The following is a 20887-nucleotide window of genomic DNA, read 5'->3' as shown; positions in this document are numbered from 1 at the left end:
GACACCACTAACAGCCAAGCGAAGAAACAGCTTTCAGTTAACAAAATTAATATGGCGTTGACAAGCGGATCAGCTTGAAATCTAAATACACTACTGGTCAGTAAAACTGCTACACTAAGAAGAAATGGAGATGATAAACGGATATTCATTGGACAAATATATTATACTAGAAATGACAAGTGATTACATTTTTACGCAATTTGGGTGCATACATCCTGAGAAATAACCACCCAGAAAAACCACCTCTGGCCGTAATAACGGCCTTGATACGCCTGGGCACTGAGTCAAACAGAGCTTGGATGGCGTGTACAGGTACAGTTACCCATGCAACTTCATCGAGATACCACAGTTCATCAAGAGTAGTGACTGGCGTATTGTGACAAGCCAGTTGCTCGGCCACCATTGACCAGACGTTTTCAATTGGTGAGAGATCTGGAGAAAGTGCTGGCCAGGACAGCAGGCCAACATTTTCTGTATCCAGAAAGATCCGTACACGACATGAAGATGCGTTCGTGCATTATCCTGCTGAAATGTAGCGTTTCGCAGGGATCGAGTGAAGGGTAGAGCCACGGGTCGTAACACATCTGAAATGTAACGTCCACTGTTCAAAGTGCCGTCAATGCGAACAAGAGGTGACCGAGACGTGAAACCCCAATGGCACCCCACACCTTCACTCCGGGTGATACGCCAGTATGGCGATGACGAATACACGCTTCCAATGTGCGTTCACCGCGATGTCGCCAAACACGGATGCGACCATCTTGATGCTGTAAACAGAACCCGGATTCATCCGAAAAAATGACGTTTTGCCATTCTTGCACCCAGGTTCGTCATTCAGTACACAATAGCAGGCGCTCCTGTCAGCGTCAAGGGTAACCGCAGCCACGGTCTCCGAGCTGATAGTTCGTGCTGCTGAAAACGTCGTCGAACTGTTCGTGCAGATGCTTGTTGTCTTCCAAACGTTCCCATCTGTTGACTCAGGGATCGAGACGCGGCTGCACGATCCGTCGCAGCTACGCGGATAAGATGCCTGTCATCTCGACTGCTAGTGATACGAGGCCGTTGGGATCCAGCACGGAGTTCCGTATTCCCCCCCTGAGCCCACCGATTCGATATTCTGCTAACAGTCACTGGATCTCGACCAACGCGACCAGCAATGTCGCGATACGATTAACGGCAATTGCGATAGGCTACAATCCGACATTTATCAAAGTCGGAAACGAGTTGGTACGCATTTCTCCTCCTTACATGAGGCATCACTACAATGTTTCACCAAGCAATGCCGGTCAACTGCTGTTTGTGTATGAGAAATCGGTTGGAGATTTTCCTCCTGTCAGCACGTTGTAGGTGTCGCCACCGGCACCAACCTTGTGTGAATGCTCTGAAAAGCTAATCATTTGCATATCACATCATCTTCTTCCTGTCGGTTAAATTTCGCGTCTATAACACGTCATCTTCGTGGTGTAGCAATTTTAATGGCCAGTAGTGTATTACTTCGTATCAAGCGAGTTCACGAACCATTTCCAGAATCCAAAGGTGCTTTATTTGGTGCACAAATGGTACTTATCATCAGGCCATTAGAAAAAGGGTAGCGGCTCTCAAACTCGGTTGGTCGCGTGTAACATTTTAAAACATTTATATGTTCCTCTCACCTTGTACGTCATGTTTATTTGATTTTTATTTTACCTAGTCCGCCGAAAGCAGCTAATATTCTGCAACTTTCGATCCTTACGATGTGTTAATGTGAGGATTTACCAAATACTCAATTGACAAAGTTAATACGATAAACTATACTTTAACGAGTGCAGAAAAAAACAGGACATATAATTCTCCACAAACACACACACGCTCATGCAGTCACGATTCAAGATATACAAGTACTGTGAGAGCGAAGGCATATAGAGTAAGAGAGAGATTAACTAGCCATTTTTCAGCTGCTATGTCATCATCAGCTACAGAGATGAATATGTCCCTGATGATAGCCTGGCATCCGAAAATCGGTTAGTTGAATGACAAATATTTTAGAATATTACACAAGTGTCGTGTGTTTATCATTCATGGTGTATAAAATATTCTACGAAGAACCAACTGCACAGTGAACGCAATATCCGTTTGTTTTTATAATGCAACTGCACCAGTGTTAATCCAGTCAGTATAGTTACCTGCCTCCAGCTGACGGGGCAGGACTGACCACTGCAGTTTGCGATGCGGCGGTTTCAAAGGCGGAAATCTGGAAAACACAAACAGTAAGATTAATTCAGGAGCTGAGACTAATCTTTTTTAAAGAAATACGATTGCGTGAATCAACGCTCCAATTGCCTGAATCTGGTAGCGGCGACGTTGTATTTGCACTGAGGTTTTGGGGCAAATATGCGAGATGAATTCGTTGTTGCAAAGGATGAATGAATAGTGTGTGTTAAAGTCAAAGTTTTCATGTGATTAAGTGTCAATATGGAAACGAAGTAAAAAGTTTATGCTGTGCGGAGGCTCGAAAGAGACCGACAAATCTAACATCCCCATGCGAAGTACAGCGCCGCAGTCGGAAACCAGATCTTCACTTCTTAAGACTCTGCGGACAAATCATTAATTTAGTCGAGAAAGACTGCACACAGTCTGGTGATCAGAGTTCACATGCAAACAATCTATGCTTCCCTTTACGACGTACATCGGCAATAGGTATTTATCACTCCACAGACAATATTCTGTAAACGAACACTTTTTGTAGATGATATGCGAAGTGTAACCCAAGGAAAACATTCAACCAAATACATTGGATGATTTAGAAAAATGTTTCAATTTCGTGATAAGATGAAAAACCTTGCTCTTAATGGAGTGACATATGATAAACTTGTGCACTTCGGAATGATATAAATTCACTAACCTGCGGCTAAAAGGCAACTGAGAAGTTCGGCGAAGTTACTTACGTCGTACAATTATGTGGGACAAAAAGTGAGTCGTAAATATGAACTTGAAGATTTAATCGTACGTTACGCTCTCATAGAAGAACTCTGAAAACTAGAGAGCTGCATGTAAATTGAACTTGAATAAAACCGGAACATTCTGTTAAGTTACGATTTAGTCACGACCGGTTTCGCTGCATTAAAGCAGCATCTTCAGGTGGTTAGTAGAAACGCTCCTAACGTTCTTAGTTACAGAATCCATCCCAGGATGAGGGATAGTCGTCAACAAATAGTAACTGGCAGAGTATTGGGTCGAACAGTGCACAATAACAGACTCGTCGAAACAGATTGACCATCTGAACTTCAGATAATAGGGGATCCCATTCGTAAAGTTAATCCCTGTAGTTGGTTGTCGCGAGGCGAAGCACAATAGGCACTCAGCTGTTATCTGATGCTCATTGTACGTTCGCACTAGTTTTTTGTGCTTTATCGCCTGTATTCTTCGCCACAATGCTCTACTGGTTAAAGAAAGTTGACGAATTCACTTCTTCATGGAGTCGGATTCTGTTACTACGAACACTGGGGTCTAATCTATGTAACTCTTCTATAACACCTGAAAACACTGCTTTAGCGTAGGGAAACGGGTCGTCAATAAATCGTCTCTTAACAGCTCAAATGTGTGTGAATTCCTAAGGGACCAAACTGCTGAGGTCTTCGGTCCATAGACTTACACACTACTTAAACTAACTTAAACTAATTAATCCTAAGAACAACACACACACACCCATGCCCGAGGAAGGACTCGAACCTCCGACGGAAGGGGCCGCTCAATCCGTCACATAGCGCCTCAAACTGCTCTGCTACTCAGCGCAGCACTCAACAGCTGTTTGTGGTAGTATTTAAGTTCACTTTCCCATGATTTTCACTGGCTGTGGCTGCACTATTATAAAGTTGTGTGATAGAGACATGCCGTTTGTGTGGGAAGGAGTTATCTCACGGAAAGGATTTACTGCTTATAATGCTTAAATATACACGACCTCCGGCCAGGGTGGCCGAGCGGTTCTAGGCGCTACAGTCTCGAACTGTGCGACCGCTACGGTCGCAGGTTCGAATCCTGCCTCGGGTATGGATGTGTGTGCTGTCCTTAGGTTAATTAGATTTAAGTAGTTCTAAGTTCTAGGGGACTGATGACCTCAGAAGTTAAGTCCCATAGTGTTCAGAGCCATTTGAACCATATACAAGACCTATATTGGGTTGAACAGGTCAAACGGATGCTCCTATTACCTCGCGAAAATCTACTAACTAAATTCCAAGACCGTTAATAGTGAGTATGCATATCGTCTAGCCTCTATGTGTGACTCGCCTATGGTCTGTGACATATAGATTAAAGCAATAATAACTTGCGTGGCAATAACAACTTGCATACGCAAGGAGATGGTTAAAATGGCTCTAAGCGCTATGGGACTTAACATCTGAGGTCATCAGTGCCCTAGACTTAGAACTACTTAAACCTAACTAACCTAAGGACATCACACACATCCATGCCCGAGGCAGGATTCGAACCTGCGACCGTAGCAGCAGCGCGGTTCCGGACTGAAGCGCCTAGAACCGCTCGGCCAAAACAGCCAGCACACAAGAAGAATGCAAACTAAATTCTACATTAAAAAAAGCCGTGTGCGTCGCAGTAAATTACGTGCTACCAGTGCTACCAAATTAGGAATAGATTTAACACGAGTGACCTCTGGATGATCTCCTTAATGTTATCTGCTTTAGAAATGGAACACACTTGTGAAAAAGAACCGGGGAATATAAATCGAGGGAAAAAACGATATGGCAAAAGAAGAGTCGTAAGTATCTTTTGAATAGTGAAGCGAATGTTTCGTCTTGATAAAAGGTAGAGAATTACAAGCGAAAATATGGAAAAATGAACTAATTATGTTCCTCCCGCATGCTCTGAAACTGAATGAACGAGAGAATTTTTTGCTTCCTAACTTCACTCAGTGGCGATGTATGTCCAGGAAGACCTACTCTCGTGCATGCTTAGCTTAGCTGTGCCTGGAAGAGCTAGCGCACAGCAGCTGCAGAAGGAAGGAATGCGAAGTGCTGCTATCTAATCACGGCTAGCTTCCTCGCTGCGTTCAATTAGGATGAGCTGCTATTCCCACTGCGAGATAAGCCGCAGGCAGACTCAGACAACGACGCCCTCTGGTCCACGCAGCATCGCTGACGACCGACACACTGCTCTCTTTGCGCAGATCGCTTGCTTGCGCACACCACGCCTCGCGTGTCCAAAAAACAGACCGACTGCGCGGATAAAATTCTATGTGCCCACTTGACAGAAAATCCTAGGAAGTTCTGGTCTTACGTTAAATCAGTACGTGGAACGAAACAGCATACCCAGACACTCTGGGATGGTAATGGCATTGAAACAGAGGATGACATGGGTAAATCTGAGATATTAAACACCTTTTTCCAAAGCAGTTTCACAGACGAAGGCCGCACTGCAGTTCATTCTCTAAATCCTCGTACGAACGAAAAAATGGCTGACATCGAAATAAGTGTCCAAGGAATAGAAAAGCAACTGAAATCACTCAACAGAGGAAACTCCACTGGACCTGATGGGATACCAATTCGATTCTACACACAGTACGCCAAAGAACTTGCCCCACTTCTAACAGCCGTGTACCGCAAGTCTCTAGAGGAACGGAAGGTTCCAAATGATTGGAAAAGAGCACAGGTAGTCACAGTTTTCAAGAAGTGTCGTCGAGCAGTTGCGCAAAACTATAGACCTGTATCTCTGACATCGATCTGTTGTAGAATTTTAGAACATGTTTTTGCTCGCGTATCATGTCATTTCTGGAAACCCAGAATCTACTCTGTAGGAATCAACATGGATTCCGGAAACAGCGATCGTGTGAGACAACTCGCTTTATTTGTTCATGAGACCCAGAAAATATTAGATACAGGCTCCCAGGTAGATGCCATTTTCCTTGACTTCCGGAAGGCGTTCGATACAGTTCCGCACTGTCTCCTGATAACCAAAGTAAAAGCGTACGGAATATCATACCAGCTGTGTTGCTGGATTGAAGAGTTTTTAGCAAACAGAACACAGCATGTTGTTCTCAACGGAAAGACGTCTACAGACGTTAAAGTAACTTCTGGCGTGCCACAGGGGAGTGTTATGGGACCATTGATTTTCACAATATATATAAATGACCTAGTAGATAGTGACGGAAGTTCCATGCGGCTTTTCCTGGATGATGCTGTAGTATACAGAGAAGTTGCAGCATTAGAAAATTTCAGCGAACTGCACGAAGGAAGATCCGCAGCGGATAGGCACTTGGTGCAGGGAGTTACAACTGATCCTTAACATAGACAAAAGTAATGTATTGCGAATACATAGAAAGAAGGAGCCTATATTGTATGATTATATGATAGCGGAACAAAACTGGTAGCAGTTACTTCTGTAAAATATCTGGGAGTATGCGTACGGAACGATATGAAGTGGAATGATCATATAAAATTAATTGTTGGCAAGGCGGGTGCCAGGTTGAGATTCATTGGGAGAGTCCTTAGAAAATGTAGTCCATCAACAAAGGAGGTGGCTTACAAAACAATCGTTTCGACCTATACTTGAGTACTGCTCATCAGTGTGGGATCCGTACCAGGTTGCGTTGCAGAGGAGATAGAGTAGATCCAAAGAAGAGCGTCGCGTTTCGTCACAGAGTTATTTGGTAAGCGTGACAGCGTTACGGAGATGTTTAGCAAACTCAAGGGGCAGACTCTGCAAGAGAGGCGCTCCGCATCGCGGTGTAGCTTGCTGTCCAGGTTTCGAGAGGGTGCTTTTCTGGATGAGGTATCGAATATATTGCTTCCCACTACTTATACCTCCCGAGGAGATCACGAATGTAAAATTAGAGAGATTCGAGTGCGCACGGAGGCTTTCCGGCAGTCGTTCTTTCCGCGAACCATACGCGACTGGAACAGGAAAGGGAGGTAATCACAGTGGCACGTAAAGTTCCCTCCGCCACACACCGTTGTGTGGCTTGCGGAATATAAATGTAGATGTAGGTGTAGATGTATAATAACATATCAAAATTTGGTGCGCCCTACAGAATTTACGCTCGTGGCTAGCATGAACCATTAACGAAAATAGCATTTCAAACATTATTTGTATGTTTACACGCGTATTACTCTAAATTTCCTACTCTTAGGTTGCAAATCGCGTTTTTTATGCCGTTTCTCAACTGCTTCGATTCCTCCCATTTCAGTTTTGATAGATGGCGGAAGTTGTTAAACTTGCAGTCCACATGACATCATGCTCGGGGCCTCACAGTGCACGGATGTCATTAATTTCAATAAACACAAGAAATGAAACGTATCGTTAGATGTCGCTAATTCCAGTAAACACAAGAAGTGAAATTCACCCTCTCGTAGACGTCGTAGTGGTACTAGGAACTGAGCGCGACAACTCAACCGGAGAACGATTTAAGTAAGAATCCGTCGTGGCTGTGTTAATCATTCGTGTTTTTATGTAAAAGTGCAGAAAACTTAAACGACGGTGGCCGACTGACGAAGCAGCGCATACAAGGAGCATAACAGTGCAAACACTCACAGGTTGATTTGCTCGCAAGTGAGTGTTTGAAATACAACTGGCAAAAGTGGAAGACACACGTCAATGATGTAATGTAATTATAGTTACAAAATTTCAAGAGCCAGTATTCTGGGAGAGATCTTGGGGAAATCCCTATATATTACCGTCGTATGAGCTGTGAAAATTACGTGACACTAGTAACAAATCGTTCAGAGGCATATATATAGCAATTCTTTTCAAGTACTGCCTGTGAATGAAATGAGTATTTGAACTGTGCCTTCTTCGGGAAAATGCGTCTAGTAGTAACATCTACTGAATTACAGTAATACAAAGCGTTTCAAAGAGTCAGAAATACTCAATTCCGTCAAGTAAATGCACTAAAATCAGTAATGCCGACATACTAAGAGCTCACTTGTTACGGCTTATGACAACTGAACATCATTGGCTGACCTAGGACTTTTTTTTCCGAATCAAACAACAAAACAGTCTAACAGCTTTCTGAATTAGATCGCTACTCCCTTACAAACTCCGAAACAAAAATTACTAACAAGTGACAAAAATCATGTTGAATGATACGCGGATCCACCACACATTTGTTTCTGAAGTACCGATAGACACACATTTCAAGGGCAACAAATGTAATGCAAAGTCCGAAACCTTTCAAGACAATTCAATTTTTCTTTATCACACGTTTTAATTGTTATTCCGAATTGGTCTTTCGTATCACAATTTGCAGTTCACAATAGCACACAAACTTTTTGCTTTTGGACGACTTGGTAGCACATTGGTTTCCAGCATAGCATGTTATGTCTGATTATGTGTAAGACTGTGTGTAAAGAGAGAGGAAGGGTGGGAGAGGTACCTCATTCGTCCTGTTGCATCCTATTTGCCATTATCATTGGCATATTAAAAAGTAGGCTTTCTAATTCACGTAAATATTATTTGAAACAGCTCGCTTCTGTATACTTCACGCTGATCTGTAATGCGATATTCGACTTAGGTGACGGAGTAATTAAGACACTAGACCTTTATTAGTCTGTAGCATCGTCATAAATTTCCCTACTGATTATTCAGTTTAGCTATGTTTTCCTCATATCAGTTAAGGTGAACACTGAGATGGTTTGCTGATATTCTTCACGGCTTTGCAGCCGGATCATTTCGTCCTCCAGACACAATATTTCGGCGGACCAGCTGGCCGCCATCCTCAGGTGAGTTAATGCTGGTGCACTGCCTCGCCGGAACTGAGTTCCAGCCACAACGACGGAAACCTTTATACACCACAAACCGTTCACCGCGCACGCGCGAGAAGATAGCGCCTCCTGGCGGTAAGAAAACACGCAGCGCGCCGGTGGAGAAAGACGGCGGAAACGATAAATCGCATCAGGAAGGATCCAAAGATCGAAAAGAAGAACGTTTTTGTTTAATGTCCGACAACATCGGATTCCATATTTTGCTTAGAGGAAAACCTCTATCCCTGTTAATAATATTGCTTGCTAATCTGATTTCAATAGATTCTTTAAGAATACATTCCCAATAGCGAGAAGCAGGAGAGATCAATTGTGTCCTGTCGTACATCATTCTGTGTCCCTCGTTAAGGCAATGTTCCGCCACTGCAGATTTCTCGGGCTGGAGCAACCGAGTGTGCCGATGATGTTCCACACACCGGTCCTTAATCGTTCGAATAGTCTGACCAATGTACTTCTTTCCACAGTGACACGGGATTTCATATACACCGGGTTTCCTTAAACCCAAATTATCCTTAACTGAGCCGAGAAGGGCTCTAGTCTTGGCCACCGGCGTAAAAACACTTTTAATATCATATCTCCTTAGAATTCTTGAAATTTTAGATGATATACTTCCCGCAAAGGGTAAATAAGCAACAGCTACAAAAGTATCCTCTATAGGCTCGCGTGACGGACCAAACTGAAGAGCACGGCATATTTGTTGTTCCGTATATCCATTCTGTTTGAAAACAGTTTTCAAATGGTCAAGTTCTTCTTTCAAATGTTCCTCGTCAGAAATGGCATAAGCTCTTCTTACCAAAGTCCGCAAAACTCCACTACGTTGGTCCGCCGAAATATTGTGTCTGGAGGACGAAATGATCCGGCTGCAAAGCCGTGAAGAATATCAGCAGTTATTACGCCGGGAAAGTCTACGAAATCACACTGAGATGGTTTCTTTGAAAAACACATGAACGACTTGCTTCTCATCCCTGTCCAGTCTGAGAGAGTGGTGCTTTGTCCCTAATAGCCTCGTGGTCTATGTTAAACCTTAAATGTCTTGTTCCTTCATGGCATATTATAGAAGATGTATGGTACACAAGAGCATCATAATTTGTAACGAATATCTAACTCAGCTTAATTGTTCTATCTCATTTCTTATTGTTGCTCTTGCTTCAGCGAAGGTACACAGCGTGAAAGGGTACAGCGAAGAGTACACACTTTGCCGACTTACTCTTAGGTAAGCTGTACCATGGGCTGTGGAGTCGCTCCCCAGGAAGGCAAGTATATTCTGGAAGGTCGCTCACGGGGGCAGAGTGTCATATCCTGGACAAACATTGCTCATCGCCGTCGCCGCAGTTCCTGTAAGAGCGGTGCGGTGCGCTGCGGCCTTTTCCACAATAAAGTCATCACTGGCGGTGCGTCGGCCGCACACGCAAGCCGCATCCTGTGCTGTAGAACACTGTAGAAGCCGCTTCCTTGTCAACAGAGCGCTTCCCCGTGGGCACGCAACTGCTCCAGCCAGCTAGCTGGCATTTAGCTAGCTACCGCGTCTCGGACTAGTTTCACGACAAAACATTTCTACGTCAAAACGGTCACTCTGCAAATCTGATAATTCAGTAGCAATGATAAGTTGGTGGACTCATCCACAGAAAAAAAAATAAATAAAATGTAAATGGTAAGCACATAACTGAGGGTGCTCTACAGGTTAACGGTTTTCGGCTTAAAAGAGCATCCTGCAACTATTTGTTTTGTTTTATTGAAACTGTTCATTTAATACAAATTGTTATATAGGCTGCCAGACTATTTCATTGCACGTACAGCTTATCCTCTGTGAAGTGTACATATTTGCTCAAACTATCCTTCACCTCTTTCATCTAACCTGATCTATCCTCCCCCCTCCCTCCCCCCCTCCCTCGCCCCCCCCTCTCTCTCTCTCTCTCTCTCTCTCTCTCTCTCTCTCTCTCTCTCTCTCTCACACACACACACACAGGGAGAGGGCGGAGGGAGGGAGAGGGCAGAGGGAGGGAGAGGGCGGAGGGAGGGAGAGGGCGGAGGGAGGGAGAGAGTTTTTTCGATCTTGAATATTACATGTTTTTGTTCCTTCCACATCTATTTTCGATTTAGTTACAACACATTCAATTATGTTACTGCTGCACTGACAAAGATGACATTTGTTCTGCTTTGCACTTTTTCTAAATGTGTATAATATTTTTCAATGTTGTCCACCAGTACTGTACGTTCTTCGATGACGATAGTCACTTTCGTGACAAAAAATAAAAACACCTGCATCTGTTCTTATGATTATATTTCATTTTGTCGCTACCCGTTTCAACGCTTCATTGTGTCATCTTCAGGCTCTGTTTCATGCGGAACAGGTTGATATGATCCCCATCCATAACCCATGAGTAGACAGCATTACTGGATACGCAAATAATGTGTCAGCACTCCAACCATCAACTGCCACTTCAAAAAGAGCCTAAAGATGACGCTATGAAGCGTTGAAACTGGTAGCGACAAAATAAAATAAAATCATAAGGACGTTGTAGGTGTTTTATTTTTTGTCACCATAGTAAACAGCCGTCGTCCCAGAGACCTCCTGCTAAAAGGATGGATGTACAATAATTTCTGTCTCCTGATGCTCTTGTACGTCCAAAAATAGTTAACTGAATATGTAAATACTGCTGAGCATCCCCAGGACCGTAGTTTTCATTTATACGACGGCGCGCTGAAAAGTAATGGTTCAAATGGCTCTAAGCACTATGCGACTTATCATCTGAGGTCATCAGTCCCCTAGACCTGGAACTACTTAAACCTAAGTAACCTAAGGGCATCACACACATCCACGCCCGAGGCAGGATTCGAACCTGCGACCGTAGCAGCCGCGTGGTTCAAATGGCCCTGAGCACTATGGGACTTAACATCTATGGTAATCAGTCCCCTAGAACTTAGAACTACTTAAACCTAACTAACCTAAGGACAGCACACAACACCCAGTCATCACGAGGTAGATAAAATCCCTGACCCCGCCGGGAATCGAACCCGGGAACCCAGTAATTACAGAAAATATTGTTCCGCTGTGCTGAACCGCTTATGAAATATTAGCGGTTTCCACGAGGGATGCACAGAGTGTGTAAACAGAGCAGTCATCTACGTGAATATGTTTAGAACAGCAAATTTGCCAGTAAATCTCGTATAGGTGGCAGAACGCTTACGTTTTGCTCCGATACGAGGATCAACTTATCCACCAGCACAATTACAAAGGAGCCGCAGTTAAACGCGGAACCTGTACAATGGAGCAACGTAATTTTTTCACAGACACAGATCGTTGCCAGTAGAAAATCCTAGACCCAACTGGGGGTTGGGCTGCAGACCTTTCCGCTTCACAGCAACCAAGTTAAACAATATCTAGGTAACGGAGCGTTAATGCAGTAATAAGCCGTTGTCTCTAAGTCACATTTAAACTTCTCCCAAGGTAGGGAGAATTTAATTTACGTCGTATGCTAATAGATTCTGTGAAGGTTGCTTTCCAATTACCACGGCAAACGAGGCGTTTAGGGATCCGCCCCTACGCGCTCTTCGGCATTGATTACCGTCGCAGAGCCCACAGCCGACCGACTGCGATGTTGCGAAAGCCGCGTAAAGTGTTCCGTCGCAGCGACACCACTCCTCCGTCGCGTTCCGAGAAGCGCGCTGGAGCCTCCAAAATAGTCCTGGAGAAGTCTCATCGACACACGCGCCAGGCCGTCCGCCTGGTGCTACGACCTCAAAGCCAGCTACTTGCTACCATACCGCGACTGCTGCCCATTCTCTGTTTCTCGTTACCCTGAAAGAGTACATACGCCAACCTCTCTACCATCTACGATTCGAGTGGCAAAAATACTGTAACGTATTACAAGGAATCGATTTTTTTGTTGCGTTTATAAAAAGCGTGTGCCGTATGTAATAGACAGTAGAATGATTCCAAGAAGACGATGTAGAAAACAAGTAACTTCTAAAATTAATTTTAATTTGTCGTAATAAATTCGATTGATGTTGTACGTTATTTGTGATAAAATTCGACAGACGGCGACAGCTGCAGGAACGTCGTGCTCGAGACGCCAGCGATATCTGAAACACCTTTGTTTGTCATCGAACAGTTCTCTCTTGCTCAGTATGGTAGCGGTGTCCGACGAGAAGGGTGACGCATCAATGTTTATCAGCTACACCTTGTCTTTCAAATGGTATTTTTCGAGTGTTATATTACGCATTTATAAGAGAAGTATGACATTCTTAAAAGAGTGTACATGTTATTAAAAAGAGAGACTGTACAGGAAATGAAATTCTACACAAAGGATGAGTTTGAAATGATGTAGCTATTACAGAAGAAGCTGCTATTAGAGTTTACATCGTTAATAGCAGACGAAGAAACTCGACTGTTTCAATTTTCGAACATGAAATAAATATAATTCCTAGCAATGAATAGCAAGACAAAATATATGAAACAGTAATTGAAGTCTGGAACCGCGCGATCGCTACTGTAGCAGGTTCGAATCCTGCCTCGGGCATGGATGTATGTGATGTCCTTAGGTTAGTTAGGTTTAAGTACTTCTAAGTTCTAGGGGACTGATGACCTCAGAAGTTAAGTCTCATAGTGCTCAGAGCCATTTGAACCACTTTGAACAGTAATTGAAAGTATAAATACGTATGGGATATTCAAAATGTTCAAATGTGTGTGAAATCTTATGGGACTTAACTGCTAAGGTCATCAGTCCCTCAGCTTACACACTATTTAATCTAAATTATCGTAAGGACAAACACACACACCCATGCCCGAGGGAGGACTCTAACCTCCGCCGTGATCAGCACCACTGTCCATGACTGCAGCGCCTAAGACCGCTCGGCTAATCCCGCGCGGCGTATGGGATATTACAAAGAAGAATAAAAGGAAGTTAATAACAGTGGAAATAGCCTACTGGAGGCGCTGTTGTAGAGTAGCAAGAAGGGATTAGAAAGTAAGCAAGAAATAAGAGTGAGGATGGGAAATGGAAATGATATTATAAGGACAGTTTAAAGAAAATGGATCGTCTGGTTTGGGCAGGTTAAGAGAACTTCTTTGAGCAGATGGTCCAAGTGAACAAACCCACAAAGAAACGGAGAAATAGTTATGGCATAGATAGAATTGTAGTACCGAAGTTCAGGAAGCTATGAGAGTTCGTGAAGTCGCCAACAGCTCTAATAAAGATTCTGCTATACCACCGTCCTAAGCTAATCTAGATGCTAAACGCGTATTCACTTGGCAAATCCTGGGGTAGCATTATGATGACCAAGCAGAAAAATGTGAACTATGTGAATCTTATCTGAAATCGGGAAAAAAAACTGGAGCCTTGTTCAGAATCTGCTACAATTAACTTGCCGTTAGAGGACAACTACAGAAGTTTACGTACACAGTACCACCTAAGAGTTTTCCTGTGAAAAAGTACGTGGGGCAACTCTGTATGTAATCTAAGCTAAGCTCTGCAACCCTTTATTCTATTTGCAACGATTGTGAACCTGTTTATCTACGCAGTTTCAGGCCTCTTGGAAGTCAGAAAGGTCTCGCAAGACTCGTACGTAATATCAGCTGTCGGGAAATTACGTTACGTCAGAGAGTTTGTGGGAACTTCGCTGTCAGGTGGCTGGAATTGTTCCAGGTGCTGCAAGGACGGACACCGTCACATGGAAAGGGGCCACTGGCACTCTAATACCGAATCTCTCCAACACGAAACAGAGCTGTTGCGAATAGGTACGCAACGCATATACGTTCAACATCTCAACTTAAAAAAATGAATGAGTTGAGGTAGCTTTCACGGTTCACAAACTACACTCCTGGAAATTGAAATGAGAACACCGTGAATTCATTGTGCCAGGAAGGGGAAACTTTATTGACACATTCCTGGGGTCAGATACATCACATGATCACACTGACAGAACCACAGGCACATAAACACAGGCAACAGAGCATGCACAATGTCGGCACTAGTACAGTGTATATCCACCTTTCGCAGCAATGCAAGCTGCTATTCTCCCATGGAGACGATCGTAGAGATGCTGGATGTAGTCCTGTGGAACGGCTTGCCATGCCATTTCCATCTGGCGCCTCAGTTGGACCAGAGTTCGTGCTGGACGTGCAGACCGCGTGAGACGACGCTTCATCCAGTCCCAAACATGCTCAATGGGGGACAGATCCGGAGATCTTGCTGGCCAGGGTAGTTGACTTACACCTTCTAGAGCACGTTCGGTGGCACGGGATACATGCGGACGTGCATTGTCCTGTTGGAACAGCAAGTTCCCTTGCCGGTCTAGGAATGGCAGAACGATGGGTTCGATGCCGGTTTGGATGTACCGTGCACTATTCAGTGTCCCCTCGACGATCACCAGAGGTGTACGGCCAGTGTAGGAGATCACTCCCCACACCATGATGGCGGGTGTTGGCCCTGTGTGCCTCGGTCGTATGCAGTCCTGATTGTGGCGCTCACCTGCACGGCGCCAAACACGCATACGACCATCATTGGCACCAAGGCAGAAGCGACTCTCATCGCTGAAGACGACACGTCTCCATTCGTTCCTCCATTCACGCCTGTCGCGACACCACTGGAGGCGGGCTGCACGATGTTGGGGCGTGAGCGGAAGACGGCCTAACGGTGTGCGGGACCGTAGCCCAGCTTCATGGAGACGGTTGCGAATGGTCCTCGCCGATACCCCAGGAGCAACAGTGTCCCTAATTTGCTGGGAAGTGGCGGTGCGGTCCCCTACGGCACTGCGTAGGATCCTACGGTCTTGGCGTGCATCCGTGCGTCGCTGCGGTCCGGTCCCAGGTCGAAGGGCACGTGCACCTTCCGCCGACCACTGGCGACAACATCGATGTACTGTGGAGACCTCACGCCCCACGTGTTGAGCAATTCGGCGATACGTCCACCCGGCCTCCCGCATGCCCACTATACGCCCTTGCTCAAAGTCCGTCAACTGCACATACGGTTCACGTCCACGCTGTCGCGGCATGCTACCAGTGTTAAAGACTGCGATGGAGCTCCGTATGCCACGGCAAACTGGCTGACACTGACGGCGGCGGTGCACAAATGCTGGGCAGCTAGCGCCATTCGACGGCCAACACCACGGTTCCTGGTGTGTCCGCTGTGCCGTGCGTGTGATCATTGCTTGTACAGCCCTCTCGTAGTGTCCGGAGCAAGAATGGTGGATCTGACACACCGATTTCAATGTGTTCTTTTTTCCATTTCCAGGAGTGTATACCCTAGGTTAATTCCCAGCAGATCAATAAATTTAAATATTGTGGGCAGCTATATCAAACATTTACTTTAGTTGCGACTTTGATGAAGACGGCAGGGAGGTACTGACATTTTTTTTGCAACTTATGAAAACAAAGAATTCGAGACGCAAAATGTACGTCCGGTATAGCTATGAATACAGACGACAATCCTGGCATTGTCTACACAAAACAGGGGACAATTATCTTTTTGCATTGCCCTTTTCTTTCTTCCAAAGAAATTTTAGTCTTAAATTATTATGTGAGAACCCTGTCAACTGGGTTTTTTGTGTCGAGGAGGTAAGTCTTTTCTAGGTACACAAAACATGTGTCTAACAACCTCTTGTTTGCTTCTAGCATTTATTTTCCCTAAAACATCCCTATTCTTTCTATTGAGTCTAGTTGTCAACAATAAAAAAGATTTACAGCTGTTTTTGAATTACGGTCTTGTTCAAATGTGTATGAAATCTTATGGGACTTGACTGCTAAGGTCATCAGTCCCTAAGCTTACACACTACTTAAACTAAATTATCCTAAGGACAAACACACACCCACGCCCGAAGGAGGATTCGAACCTCCACCGGGACCAGCTGCATAGTCCATGACTTCAGCGCCTTACACCAATTGGCTAATCCAGCGCAGCTATTACGGTCTTCACAATGTAACATGTTAAGGGTAAAACATTACTCTCCTGCGGAATAAATATCGTGAATGAAATAATGGCTTCGTGACTTACTGATCGACATAAAAAAGTATAGTTATTACTAACGCTTCGCTGTCGAAGTTCGTTTTTCGTATCAGAATATTCAAAAAGCAAATATTTCGAATTATTCGGCATCTACAGCAAATGATTGTTATGGAAATGAAGGAAATAGAAAGAATATAACAATATAACGTCCTATCGAGGACTAAAGAGATGCTTTTGTTGTTTACAAGTGATCTATATGGGTCAAGCAGAAAATGGCGAATGGAAAGGACAGAAAAGTGGGAAAAGAAAGGACAGAAAAGTGGGAAAAGAAAGGACAGAAAAGTGGGAAAAGAAAGGACAGAAAAGTGGGAAAAGAAAGGACAGAAAAGTGGGAAAAGAAAGGACAGAAAAGTGGGAAAAGAAAGGACAGAAAAGTGGGAAAAGAAAAGGACAGAAAAGTGGGAAAAGAAAGGACAGAAAAGTGGGAAAAGAAAGGACAGAAAAGTGGGAAAAGAAAAGGACAGAAAAGTGGGAAAAGAAAAGGACAGAAAAGGGGGAAAGAAAAGGACAGAAAAGTGGGAAGGAAAAGGACAGAAAAGTGGGAAGGAAAAGGACAGAAAAGTGGGAAAGAAAAGGACAGAAAAGTGGGAAAGAAAAGGACAGAAAAGTGGGAAAGAAAAGGACAGAAAAGTGGGAAAGAAAAGGACAGAAAAGTGGGAAAGAAAAGGACAGAAAAGTGGGAAAGAAAAGGACAGAAAAGTGGGAAAGAAAAGAACAACCGCTTGCGATTCGAACTACTAACCTTAATATCAGGTGCGCAACTCACTTCCGCAATTTCCCCACGACAACAGTTTCTACGAGATCTTACAAGTGAAAGATACAGCTACAACTTCAACGTTGTAGATAACGCTAAACACTAGACAAAAGCTAATTTTCCTTTATTTTTTTCTTTACGTTTGACACACGATACATGTAAAGAGTGGAATGCTGACGTAGTAGACACATTAGCCGAAAAAAAAAAAAAAAACGTAGCATGCGATATTCAACTGTGTCAAGAATTGCTCTGAAATGACGCTCTGACTTCATGACTTTGAATGGAATGGTTTATTGGATAAGTATTGAGGCATCCCAGTTTAGTCTGGTAACGCAACGAAAGGAGTAGCAGAAAATCAATATGCAGAATAGGTTTTTAAAGGAAAACGTAGCGTGTAAAGAGTATGCAAAACTGGCATATGTGCCAAACCAGACGATAGGTTGTACGCAATATTCTTGAAACTGTTTTCAATGTATAGTCTTTGTGTGGACTTCTGGAATATCCTGTAGAGTTTACCGTCAATATTGAATCTTGTCACGTAACTAGCTGAGTCACTGGTTTTACAAGGACGACGGATATTCTTCGCCGCTTGCGGCATGTGTAGTTTTTCGCGAAGCCTGAGTTTATAGTTAGGTCGGCTGCAGTTTACGCAGCCACAGTCGCGGGGGCCGTCAGCGGAGGCCTCGGTATAACAGGCGCGATGCGCCGGCCTTGCCAGAGGCGGGACCTGCTGACCCGGCGAGGGTGTCGGCCGCAGTGACGTCACTCACACGTGGGCTCCCACCCTCCTCGACTTCCCGCCGGCGCGACGCCCACGCCGTCTGCCTTAACAAGCGTTCAGCCTTTCCTACTTCGTCAGAGACTGCACGGTAAATGCAGGGTAACGATTACTTAACTATATGAAAAAAGGAAATAAATTAGTTACAAACGACGGCGTCTACATGTTTCGTTCAACACGTAAACGTCACTACTATACATGCCTCCCATCATTGGCGATGATGTGGCGCAGACGAATATCGAAATTCCGCATGTCCAGCCAGAACCGTGCTACAGTGGTTTGAGGATCAGTGTAATGAACTCATGTTGATGCCTCAGCGACTGAATTCGCCTGGTGTAAATCCTATGGAACCCATCTGGGTCGCTATCGGGTGACATAACTACGTACGCAAATCAGCGGCCTGTTACTTACGTGAATCAAAAACCTACGAACGAACTGTCGGATCCCTGATATGCAGAATCACTGATGTATTTCGTTCTACAGACGGACAATCAAGCTATTAAGCAGGTGGTCATACTGTTTTGGCTCATCAGTGTATACAAGGTGAAAAGTATTTAAACCGACAAACTCTGGGAGGTTGTAGGGGACATTAAAACAAATATTTTTCCCTAATGTCATTTTTTCCTATGAGGAGTATTTAAACCGGTGGAGGCCATATTACGCTCTTCAGTTGTTAGAGGCCGTATTACGATCTTCAGTTGTTAAAGGGCATATTACGCTCTTCAGTTGTAGGCAACTGCTGTCCACCAGTGTAGTAGTGCATTGTCTCTGTTTACTAATGGAGCGATACACCTGGAGTGAGTACACTGATATGGTTTGTGCGTACTGCGTAGCGCACCACAGCGGACGAGCTGCACAGCGGGTTTATCAACAACAATATCCTAATCGTCGTATCGTGCAACCTTTGCTGCTGTGTACCAACGTCTGTGTCAGACCGGGTCATTTAGCAGATTTCCTGGACAGGGACGCCGTCGCACGGTAAGAACGCTGCAATTTGAGGAAGCTGTCTTGCAACATGTGGAGCGGGATCCTTCAATCAGCACTCGTTCAATTTCAAGTAACATGGGGACGAATCAGACGAATGTAAGAACAGTCCTTCGAGAGCCACTGTTACGTCTATTTCACTTACAGCGTGTACACAACCTGGAACCAGTTGATTATGCACCCAGAGCACAGTTTTCGCAGTGGTCCCCCCAGGGGACATTTCCATCCTCTGTGTTGTTTACCGATGAAGCAACGTTCGGGCGCGATGGAGTCTTCAACATGCACAATTCGCATGTTTGGAGTGAAGATAACCCACATGTCACAGTTACTAGCGCTCATCAAGTGCGGTTCTTCGTTAATGTGTGGGTCAGTGTTGTTGGGGTCTGTTTAATTGGGCCGTATCTGCTACCTAGGCCATTAAATGGCAGGCACTATTACAATTTTCTCGCCAGAGCGTTGCCAGAATTGCTGGAAGATGTCCCGCTCCCTACAAGACAACGCATGTGGTTCTAACATGGCGGGGCACCGGCACATTTCAGTCGTCGTGTGCGTCGATTCCTGGACCGACGGTTCCCAGAAACGTGGATTGGCAGAGGTGGTCCTGTACCATGGCCTGCTCGATCCCCAGATATGTCATCTCTGGACTTTTTTGTTGGTTTAATTAATTTGTCGCCAGAGAAATCTTCCTCTAGCGGTTGAAATACTCTCATAGGAAAAAATGACATTAGGGAAAAATATTTGTTTTGATATCTCCTACAACCTCCCAGAGAGTGTCGGTTTAAATACTTTTCACCCTGTATATAACGATCTCTGCTACGAGATGATGTCTATATGATTGTGTTGTTCACCAAGTTTTAACATGATAAAGCCTTTATTTTGTGACCATCGTTCGATTACACTAGCCACGAACGATGAAAAGCTATTTCGGACTGTGTCATGTAGGCCTATGGATGTTGTCATTTTAATGATGTGTGAAGCCGTAATGCCACCAACATTAATCAAGTACATTTTACGATCTCAAGATGGCTAGATTGTTAACCGAAACTGGTAATCCATCTGAATAAAGAAGATTTTATGTGAGATCTTGATTTCATGAGTTATCGAACCCTAACATAAACAAAAAAACTATAACAGGTCGCGTACCTAGCAGCTAATAATGTCAACCAACTTGATTTGACTTTATTGTACAGTAAGCGTTGGTGTAATGCCGGACGATTACGTTCCTCATTGTAGAAGTTAATCTGTCTTTCTCCTTCTTTCAGAAAACAGAACATATAAACACTTGCGAAATTACACGATGTTCGAACTCAGATTTTGAAAATATCCAGAAAAAAACAAAGTAAGCAGTGCATATATCCGTAATTCTTGCGTTCTGCGTATATGAACGCTTACCGCGCAACAGCACGTCGACACGCCAGCAATAAGACTCACGGCAGGACTTCGCAACAAACTTTCTCACGGCACATTTCGCCTCGTAAAGCAATTTTACGGTTTCTTGTCTCAGCAGTCAGCAGTTGGCGTGTCCGTTTCACACGAAGCAGTGAAACTAGAAAGGAGGGAGTACGCCATTTCAGTTACACACGTGCTGTAGGTGGAGGGTACGATACGTTAACTTTTGCAATGTTCT

At 44.3% G+C, this 20887-nt stretch overlaps 1 protein-coding gene across 2 annotated transcripts in view; it reads right to left on the bottom strand.

Moving 5' to 3' along the window:
• Nucleotides 1-20887, bottom strand: part of LOC126273192 (uncharacterized) — a 416556-nt gene that overhangs the window by 313696 nt on the left and 81973 nt on the right. Inside the window, exon 2 of one of the 2 annotated variants that reach the window (XM_049976716.1) lies at nucleotides 2163-2230. The gene's annotated coding sequence lies outside the window, so the exon portion shown is untranslated. The remainder of the gene's footprint in view (nucleotides 1-2162; nucleotides 2231-20887) is intronic. The other variant, XM_049976717.1, reaches the window with a different exon arrangement.

Source organism: Schistocerca gregaria, chromosome 5, assembly GCF_023897955.1.
Source record: "Schistocerca gregaria isolate iqSchGreg1 chromosome 5, iqSchGreg1.2, whole genome shotgun sequence".
Taxonomy (NCBI): Eukaryota; Metazoa; Arthropoda; class Insecta; order Orthoptera; family Acrididae; genus Schistocerca; species Schistocerca gregaria.
This window is presented reverse-complemented; position numbering and strand designations above follow the sequence as displayed.